This window comes from Zea mays, chromosome 5 (assembly GCF_902167145.1).
Source record: "Zea mays cultivar B73 chromosome 5, Zm-B73-REFERENCE-NAM-5.0, whole genome shotgun sequence".
Taxonomy (NCBI): Eukaryota; Viridiplantae; Streptophyta; class Magnoliopsida; order Poales; family Poaceae; genus Zea; species Zea mays.
Window position 1 is genome coordinate 84,265,790 of NC_050100.1, and position 10,042 is coordinate 84,275,831.

Genomic DNA, 10,042 nt, shown 5'->3' on the forward strand with positions numbered 1-10,042 from the left:
TTGTTCGCGACTGCTCCGGAAGACCCGACGGGAGGAGTCCAGTCGTGGCTGGCCGCGTTCCGTGCGTACCTGTCGCAGTGATACCCAAAGATCAAAATCCGGGCACCCGTGGTCCGAGAAGAAAGACAGGGGAAATCTCAATCCAATCCAGCCAGAGCCAGCCGGCAATCTCTACTACTTATTAAGTAAGTAATAGTAGTCTGCCTTTGACTGTTCTGCCTCTAACCGGTTCTGCCATATACGTGCGAAACACAGGTCTTCGCAAAAATATTATTATGCCTGCGCAGGAGTAGAACTTAAGCAATTCAGCCACCAACCGAGTTCGTATTGCTAAGTCCGCGCCAACGCTTATAAGCCGCGCCATGTCTCCTTTAGTAGCCAGTATGGTACTAAATTGTTGCAACACAGCAGGAGAGCGGTTCTTCCTCGGCCCATCATTCCTTGGACCCGCGCGGCCCATTTGCTGAGTGTCGCGCGGACGGCCCATTTGCTGCGAGGGGGTGCATCGTGTGGGGGTGGGCACCTCGGCCCCGGGCGCGTCCTGGTCGCCGTCGCCCTGCGACGCGACCCTCAGGCGGGACCGCGGGAGAGCGGTCTTCTTCCTCAGCGCAACCGCTCGGTCAGCCACTCAGCCCCACTCTCGCATCCTCCCTCCCCACGACCTCCACTTCCTTGGCGCTGGATGATGTCGCTATATGGTGTCGCGTCCGAGGCAGAACGGTCAACTTTCACCCCAAATCCGCACGCAGTCCGCCACGGCAACAGCGCGCTTCCTGTCCTGCATCGGGAGCCGGAGGACCTCGCCTACTCCCTCCCTCCATCGGCGCCCGGAACAGCGCTGCCGCCACGCCGGTGCTGCTCAACGTGTACAGCGCGCTGCTCTGCTTTGACCGCCTCTCCGAGCTCTCCTCTGCCATTGACGAGGTACCCAATGTCCACCCCACTGCCGCCTGACCTAACTGCTAAATTCTCATTGCTTACAGCTCAGCAATCCAATTCGCTATGTCTTGATTTGTAGTTTTTCCTTTTCTTTCTTTTCTGTCACTTTCACCCATTTAATTCTGTATCAGATAACCATGTGGCCATCTGCCAGTATGCTTTTGCGTTAAGATTAAACAACATTGTGGACATGAGTAGAGACTGCTATTTTTAGTATACGTGAGGAAAACCCCTTGGGGCCCAAGTGAAGTGGTATATCAATTCACAATGAGTTTTGCCAACAGTAAGATAGCTGAGGTTATTTGCTGAGCTTATATGCTGAGCAGAAGTGGGGTGCAATGTATTTGTTTTTCTTTGCATGAACTGAATTAATGTTTTTTTACTGTCTTGCATTGCATTGGGCCGGGGGGGGGGTAAGAGTGGTTCTGTTTCAAGGAATTACATGAGCTAGGGAATTCATATTCGAGGGCTAAGGACAGTACACCATTGGTCGGCAAAGCAGCGTCTGTTAGGGGGCAAACGGTGTGCCCAGAGAAAAGATTTCCCATTTGTTAGATTAACTTAGTTCCAAATGTTGAAGTTTATAAGTGCATTGTCCATTTCTTCCTTTTCATTGCATTTAATCCATGTTCTCAGTGATAATCTTGATATCACCGTTCTGCAACCCTTCCTTTTTTGTAGTTCTCAAGTGGGTATCAACAAGACTGCGCGCGTGCCGGAGAACGAGGACGACTGAAATCACATAGAGGTAATACTCTTTGTAGTTCTATGTTTATGTTGAGAACTAATTAGATAGCAGGAAACCCACTTGAGAACGATGTGAATTTTGTCATTGGAAGGGGTTATCTGTGGATGTATTATGTCATTGAGTGTGCTGCTGATCTACAAGTGTTTGTTTTAATTTTCCTTTCCTTTTTAATGCAGGAAACTCGAATACAATAGTGGCTCTTGCTGGGAACAAGGCTGATTTGTTAGATACGAGGCAGGTGTCAGCAGATGTATGTTAATGTGCTTCTCAAGTTCTATTTTTAACACATTCATGAGCTACCACATTTGTTTATGTAGCTGCTGCCATCTTCATTCTTTAGTGAAATCACATATAACTAATTAGATAGCGTTGTAGTACCGGAGAGCCCATGATAGCTATGTGTCGCATGTTATGCAGCAATATGTTTCTGTCATGTGATTTAGGACTACAGTCATAGACTCATAGTTAACATCTTTGTCCTGTTGTTCAGTTTAAACATATCCTATACGATCTCGAAGATGATGAGTAGTTTGGCTTGCTGTTGACACCAATTCAGAGTACCATGTAGTGTTTGGCTTGCTGTTGACACCAATTCGGAGTACCAAATAGCATTTGACTTGCTGATCACATCAATCAAAATATATTGTTTGGGTTCCTGTTCGCATTAGTTCAGACTGTTTAAAAGCTCAAGGGACAGACGACACAGTTTTTGTTGTTCTGCTTTTTGTTCATTGCACTGACCTAACGATATGCTGAATTTTGCTTCCCATCAATCCCACTAATAGCTAGGCTGTTGTTCTCCTTGCTGTTTATTGCATTGTGCTCCCATCAATCCCATTAGTTGGATTAGCATAAGCTGCTTTGATTTTCAGCAGTCCAAACTCATACATATGTATGCTCCCATCAATCCCATCAATTGGATTAGCATAAGCTGCTTTGATTTTCAAGAGTGCAAGAACACATAAGAAGAACCTTTGTTTTATCTTATGTAATGCTTTTTATCATAGTGCTTCTGTATCTCAAGGTTATCCTTCGTAGTTAGTATGACCAGAGGGTCCTGTCCATTATGTTTTTCCTGCTAGCAAGTATCTTGAGGACATCATAGCTGATATTTTTGTATTTCCTACCTTCTAATCGTTGCTACCTGTTGCATGGTTGCTAACTATTAATGTTTGCTCTATTACTTTGAACAGAAGTTTGAACTTGATTTGTGTTGCTGAGTGGTGCTTGCTGGACATTGCTGGATTTTTAGGTAACCACTGAAAATTCAACACCTTCTTTACCTGAAACTATAATGTTCACCATCTTATGGTTATGACACTTAGGCAACATATATTGTTCTAGCACTAATATGCTACAATCAGTGATAATTAAATTCTGCAATATATAACACTTTGTATTTGTTAGCTGCTAACTATTGAGTCCTCTAAATTGTAATAAGTAGTAGAGATTTGACATAATCTTAGTGGTTGTTCATTATTTTTATCACTAATCAGTAAATGGTTGATAATTAGGGTCATTAAATAAAATACTAGACTTGTGTGTATTTGGGGTATTCTTTGGGCTATATAAAGTTTATAGCATGCTTCCGGTATATAGAGGTTGATGCTAATTCTTAGATAAACAAATTATAGCATGCTTCCGGTATATAGAGGTTGATGCTAATTCTTAGATAAAAAAATTATAGTTGGGAGGCTTAGCTGGTAGCATGCTTTTTGTATGTTGCACTTGCACCCGCCCACAATTCTTTCTCTCCCCTCTTCTTTTTGAACGATACACTTGTACCCGTCCACAATTCTCTCTCTCACCCGCTTCTCTTCATGCTTCTTTTTTGGATCTATCATTTAGCGCAAGCGAACATCTTTAAGGGAAACAATTGTTGCTTATATCTCTTTTTTCTAAACTTCTTTAGTGCTTTCCTTTGAGTTTGAGTCCTGCTTGTTGAACCACACAAGATGAGTAAACTATGAGCCAGCACATGTTTAGGAAACTAGTCTCCATCAACAACTTCCTCTTAAAACGTCACTATCAAACATTGTAATGTGCAAATCATTGCGTGTTACATGACATCTTAAATATTAAGTATCCGGCGATAGGCCCAACAATGATGCACAGGAGCATTACAACACAAAAATGTTCAGCTTATTGTTCCGTCACTGTCCATCTTCTATTTGACAACAAGTTCTGGAGTATGAGAGGGCTTGTTTATTTATTAGTCAGCTGAGGATTTTGATCTAGGCATTTTGCAGGCAGAAAAAATAGGCCAAATAAACAATATGATGTGAATTCAAATAACCTGTCCTTGTAAAGTTCTGATGAATATTGATGAAAATGTCTGTGAATTGTTGAACAATTGCAACTTGAACAATTGACCTGTAATTATGAGACAATAAGATCAGCACCTGTATCAGTATAATCACTGGAAGCTGTAATACTGAAACATGAATGAATGTATGAATACTGAAATGCTGAACCTAATCCAAAAGAAATAATAAGAGATTGAAAACTGCAGCCTGCAGTGTGTTGCAGAAACCGACATAATTCATTATGGGTGCATTATATAATTTCTGGTGTTGTATGTTGCATGGGAGGACTTTTTGTACAATACACTTGTACCTGTCCCCAATTGACAGAGTGACTTTGTTTGTTGCTAAATTCTGATATCTCTAAATTCAGTCCTATTAATACAACGATATATTGTACATATTATTTTAGCATTTTAATAGACAAGAGATTATATGTCATATAGTCGTTTTAATGTTTTTTGTATCTTTGCAATAATGTCATGATAGATCCTATAAGAACAATGGCATTAGGTAGACGTACTCAAAATAGGACGGTGGCAGGCCTGTCTCCCTTTCCTCCGTAAGTTTATATAAGGTTATTTACTTTTTACATCTATATGTATGAAGAACTTAAACTAAAGTTCGTGTTTTATGTAGTTTCGTGCTATTTGACGATATTCAAGATGTCAATAACTTACCACAAGTCAAAAGTGTCTTTGCGAGAGTAGTTGTTAAGTTCCCTAGGCGTCGTAATAGTCAACACTACATCCTACAGGACATCACTGTGAGTCACTTCAACAAGCATTGAAATAGAGCCAATATATTCATGTTATTATAATTAAATTCTTTGACTCATACAACATGTATTCCCAAATATCTAGGGATCCAAAATCGAAGCAATTTCTAACGGCAATAATGTCCAACGGTTCGATGCCTTACTCACACAAGGATGCACATATACATTGTATAGAGTGGCATTTTGTCTAAACCGGGAGGAACTTCAATTTCGCAATATTGGTCATGGGCTAGAGTTGGGATTGATAACACATACTATTGTGGATCCATTCACGAGCCAATCCAATTTCCTCCATTTCCAAAGTATCTTATGCCATTTCATGAGGTTTACCAACAACCGCATAAGACATTCGTAGGTAATAACCCTTCTTTCCATATAGTTTATATATATATATATATATATATATATATATATATCACTAACGCCTGAAGTCTAAATGATTCAAAGGTAACTAATCATATGTGAATTGTTCAGATGTTATTGGCATAGTTCTTCATTTGGAACCATTAAAGCATATCGGTGGAAGACCGTATAGAGAAGCTGTACTAATGGATTCTAGGTGGCACTAATTTTCATATATACATTCTTTTTTAACAGCATTATGCATTTGTTAGGTCTTATTCAGACGATTAAGGTTTTTAATAGGTGGGATCTAATCATCGTGAGGGTATGGACTGACCTCTTGCAAAGAAATGCTCTACGATGGTCGTTAGCTAGAGTTGACAAGAACATAATTATTGGAACTTTGCTGCGTTGTAACCATAATCACAGTAATTTCTTCTGTGCCTAACATCTTTCAATATATACTTAATTCTTACTCTTATTAATAATTATATACTATTATAACAATAGGGTGCTTGGAAACCTCGGACCACAGCACTATTCATTTCAACCCGGATCATCACACTATATACCGCTTGAAGAGTGAGTGGTTCTTATAATATATTTATAGATTATAGATATAGATACAATTAGAATGACAATAATTTAAAATAATCATGTCCTTACAAATCATGTTCTAAATTGCAGCAATTCGTCGTTCGTTGATTGACAATCCAAGGAGTCGTTTCATCGACAAATTTCTAGAGAACAGACGAGCACATTTGGCGACTGTAACATCGGATTGAGACATGTGTTCTAGCTTGTTATAGTAGAATACTTTGTTAGTCATGTATCAGATGAAACTTATTAATAATGATTTGTGTTCTGTTTTTATTGGTCGTGTATTCGATCTCAATGTTAACCGCTTTGTATAGAACTATGTGACCTCTCTATTATCTAATAAATAAGTTCATCATCATTAGTTTGTTTGTCAGTGTTCTTATTAGTAACTACTTCCTTTACAGTGGGGCATTTTTCTGGTTTCTTGTTCTGTCTGCTTGTATATGTGTCTTTCAGTGGTTGTGTGCACACTCTGTTTGTCTAATTTACATGCAGTGGCAACTTTGTTGTAGTGTTGCGGTTCTAAAGTACTACTGTATTTCAGTTCGAAGACCTGGGAGAACATTTTGGTTCACCTGAATAAAGTGGAGACAAAAAATTCAAGAAATGGCCCTCCCGATGCTGCTTTATTTAGTGCGTGAAATTTGAAAGACATTTTATACTAAGACTTTAATCAAACTGCTATACTACAGATTCAGATAAGTGAGCTCTCAAAACCCAAACCTGAGGTGATATCAATTTCTAGATTTGAGCACGAGTCACTCTATAAGAGCATGGCTGAAATCCTACTTTCCTTTCCTTTTTGTAAGCATAGAGAACCTAAACCAAACAAAGAAGACAAATCTTATAAAGGCTCAGAAGTATTCATTGGTTTCTCTTGTCAGGGATCTAAAAATAGGTATGTATTTTTTGTCATCACATCCTCAAGTTAGATCCGATGAGAAAAGCAAGCAAAAGAAAGGAGTGTCAAAATCCAAAGAAAATATAAAAGCAATTGAAGGTGATAAATGGACAGTCCTCACCCACCCCTACTCTGATCCAAGCATATCCCTTCACAACGAGTGTACCTTGATCCGTGTGGTGGGGGCTCCTAGCCGACCACGATGATGGCGCAGCTGCAGCTCCCACCGATTCCGTAGCAGCTTTATCTGTGAGATCGACAACTTACTGGCTCTGTTGAATGGCTCTTGCTCTTGTTATTACCACTGCTGTCACTGCTCCCTTGGGACTGAGATGTATTTGTCTCAGGTGTTGACGTTGCAAGGCCAGTTGGAAAAACTCCTAGCAAATCCATACTTGAAATGGATATCTGGGTCCTCGCTGTTGCATGTAAAGAAAAGTCAGGTGTGTTGCATTTTGAGATAGACATGCAAAATTTGGGAAAGGCATTCCACTGTCAGCAAGAGAAATCACTTGGAGCTCAGATAGGATCCCAAGAAAAAGTAAAGGCCCTCATAAGATTTGAATTGCTCAAATAATTTGATGCAAGCATCAACCCCTAGCTGCTCAGAGTGTTCTTTCACGGCCTGCATATGTCCCCCAAGCTTTCACAATAATTTAGAACCAAGAAGGAAGAAAATAAATGCCAATGGGTTGGTACAGAGGGGTAGGGGGCATAAGAAACTGAACAGGAATACCTGCACAACAATCTGAAGATTTCCCTTCAGATTAACCAGTAGAAGGTCTTTCATGCATTCCAAAGCCCACTCTCGACAATGTGCCAAAGAACTCAACAAGTGTCTGTCCAAGAAAGTTGTTAATGGGCAAAACATAAAAAAAGATATCTGAAAATAACTGAAGTCGACAAACCTGTGGTTCAATGACATGGGTATTTACAATGGCACGCTTGATATCAGGCAACTCTGAGTAATGTTGCATTACAAAATGTAAGGTTAGTTAAACAGGAATACGAAGCGGAGATATCAGCTGCACCAATGCGAAGGTACTGACCTGGAGGGCTCGCAAGTACAACCCAGCCTTTTTTAATAAGACATTTGGGAAGTGGGGTAATAGCAGCATAAAAGGGCCTGTCTTCTGTGAGAATGACAGGCAAAACCTGGACTACTTAACGCCGACTGTCCCACACAACAGGTCAGTTCCACATTGGAAAGAAAGTGCTCAATGTCAAATCCTCATATGCATTTTGTTTTATACCAGCAGAATAACAGAAATAGCAGATCCCCTAGGTGGCTAGGTAAGGTTACCGCTTACCTGACAGATGCTGCATTTCATGTCATCAACGGTTGATTTGTTGACTTCTAACTATATCACGTGAATCCAAACCAGAATTAAGTCCATCAATTAGGCCTTGGACATAGTCATAGAAGTATTCAGGGTCATCACAAACAGAGAGTGCATGAACCTATCCAGTAAGAGGATATTACTCGGAAAGTTCAGTGTCAGATAATATAACAGAAAAGGATAGATCATACTTTTGTATTTAAGCTGCTCAATCTGGATCCTAAAGCAAGGCCAACAATGGTTCCACCACTGCATGAAGTTAAATATTGTCCGACTATAGAGCGATGTCTTGCAACTTTCAGAATCTAGGCATGACACAACAAGAACTGTACACACAAAATTACCCATAAGAAGTATACCTGCCACATGCAACAACAATATCATCAAACTGAACATCAGCAGATTGCAGAAGAGCTGTGTAAGAAGTTGATTCAGCGAGTACGATGTGAATTTTTTTGGAAGGGGTTATCTGTGGATGTATTATGTCATTGAGTGTGCTGCTGATCTACAAGTTTGTGAACGGCTCCTCCGAAAGAGCTGTGCTCACAGAGCCTATTCTCTCCTCCAGTGCCAATAATTCCTGTTCAGAAGATACAAGCACCTCTTCCGTGAGGATAAATATGAACGAAGAGTATTTCGTAAAGGATCATAGTTACTGCTCGAATCACAGTAAGGGCTTCAAACACATAATAAGGAAGAATCCTCCAGAAAGAAAAGCATCCTCTAATAAAACCCCTCCACCATTCAGGCAGGACAAGACACGATAAAAGATAGTACCTCATAGGACATATCATCAATATCCATCCGCATGTCTCTATGCCGATCATAGGAGGCAAAGGCGCCAAAAACTAGATTAGCCTCCAGCATTAGCAATTGCTGCAAAAAAAGTTTATTCAAGGTTTCAGGCAAAAGAAAGATGATAACGGGCTTGTGGAGCAAAGGGTAAAAAAGAACTAACATCATAGGTCAGCTCTACTTGCTGTTCAATCCTCTCCAATGCAACCAAAACCTACAGAAATAAACCTATTTCATTCCAAAATGTTACACTTAAACCACCATCGTAGTCAAATTTATGGATATTTATCAAAATCAATACCAGTATCACTATATATTTAACTGGATTATAATGACATAAGATCTAACAACGAAAACATAACAACTGGAACCAGTATAGGAAACATTTTAGAAAGCAACCTCTGTAATTCCTTCCATGGTTATGTGTCTATGGCTGTCCCTCTCCCCTATGAGATTATGGAACATTTGTCGAGGACTTTCTTCAAAAAGGGAGCTTGGTCTTCCCCTTTCAGCTCGAGTACTCGAGCGACGACGATGACTAGACGAGAAAATGTTATTATCAAATTCCACAAAGAATGGCCTTATTGAACTCTCAGTGGAGACTTCTTCCAATGAAAGATGTTCCTGAGCTGGCTGTACATCCTTTGTGGATGACTCATGCAGAGAAAGCACGCCATCTGCTCTTCCATCTGGAACCAAGTTGTAGAAATAAAATTCGAAGCTCAAATGAGTTACAACAACTGAAAACATAGTCAATAACACCAAATAACGAACCTGCTTTGAGTATATCAGTATCTTGTCAAACTCCTTCCTTTCAGCAAATGGAGCAACAACTTTAGGGGTGCCCTAGCCTTTATGTATATTTGCAGTGCAAGATCATTGTCCACAGTCTACATAAAAGTGCACACACTTAGCAAACAATCAATACATAAGTGAATGTAAATTGGCAAAGTATAGTAAGATCCATGCATCAACAAACACGGTATGACATGCCTCACGTTAGCTGGGACGTGTGGAACTATTGTGTGTACTGCTTGTCACCTTCAAAGCATTAATTCTGCAAAGTTAACTATGAAATCGTAACCACAAGGGATAAAATTCAGAAGTTATAAAAATGAGGTGTTATACAAAAGACAACTATTGGCAATGACAACTACTCAACTTGTAGGTTAAACTTGACTTTTTACAATAGTAGTAGAAACGAGTTATGTACCAAGGAATATAACTTCAACAAATTGATATTACGTGAGCTACATATATTTTATTCTGTTTTCTCACAGCCCTGACTGTCCCTAG

At 39.9% G+C, this 10,042-nt stretch overlaps 2 long non-coding RNA genes and 1 other non-coding gene across 4 annotated transcripts; 1 reads left to right on the top strand and 2 right to left on the bottom strand.

The window, feature by feature from the left end:
• The first annotated feature begins 674 nt into the window (after positions 1-674).
• LOC103626646 (uncharacterized) lies at positions 675-5,424 on the top strand. 2 transcript variants are annotated; one of them, XR_002261972.2, is made up of 8 exons: positions 675-924; positions 1,621-1,687; positions 1,864-1,937; positions 2,881-2,939; positions 4,480-4,552; positions 4,630-4,756; positions 4,854-5,123; positions 5,243-5,424. It is a non-coding gene; the product is annotated as an uncharacterized lncRNA (long non-coding RNA). The 2 variants fall into 2 exon arrangements; XR_002748271.1 differs by lacking the exons at positions 2,881-2,939; positions 4,480-4,552; positions 4,630-4,756; positions 4,854-5,123; positions 5,243-5,424 and having other exon boundaries at positions 1,864-2,027.
• Positions 5,425-6,556: 1,132 nt separating this feature from the next.
• On the bottom strand, positions 6,557-6,638 carry LOC111589407 (small nucleolar RNA R41). Its single transcript, XR_004849832.1, has one exon. It is a non-coding gene; the product is annotated as a small nucleolar RNA R41 (small nucleolar RNA).
• Positions 6,639-7,975: 1,337 nt separating this feature from the next.
• On the bottom strand, positions 7,976-8,354 carry LOC103626644 (uncharacterized). Its single transcript, XR_553052.4, has 3 exons — positions 8,311-8,354; positions 8,143-8,200; positions 7,976-8,072 (listed from the first exon to the last, which is right to left on the bottom strand). It is a non-coding gene; the product is annotated as an uncharacterized lncRNA (long non-coding RNA).
• Between the last annotated feature and the right edge of the window lie 1,688 nt (positions 8,355-10,042).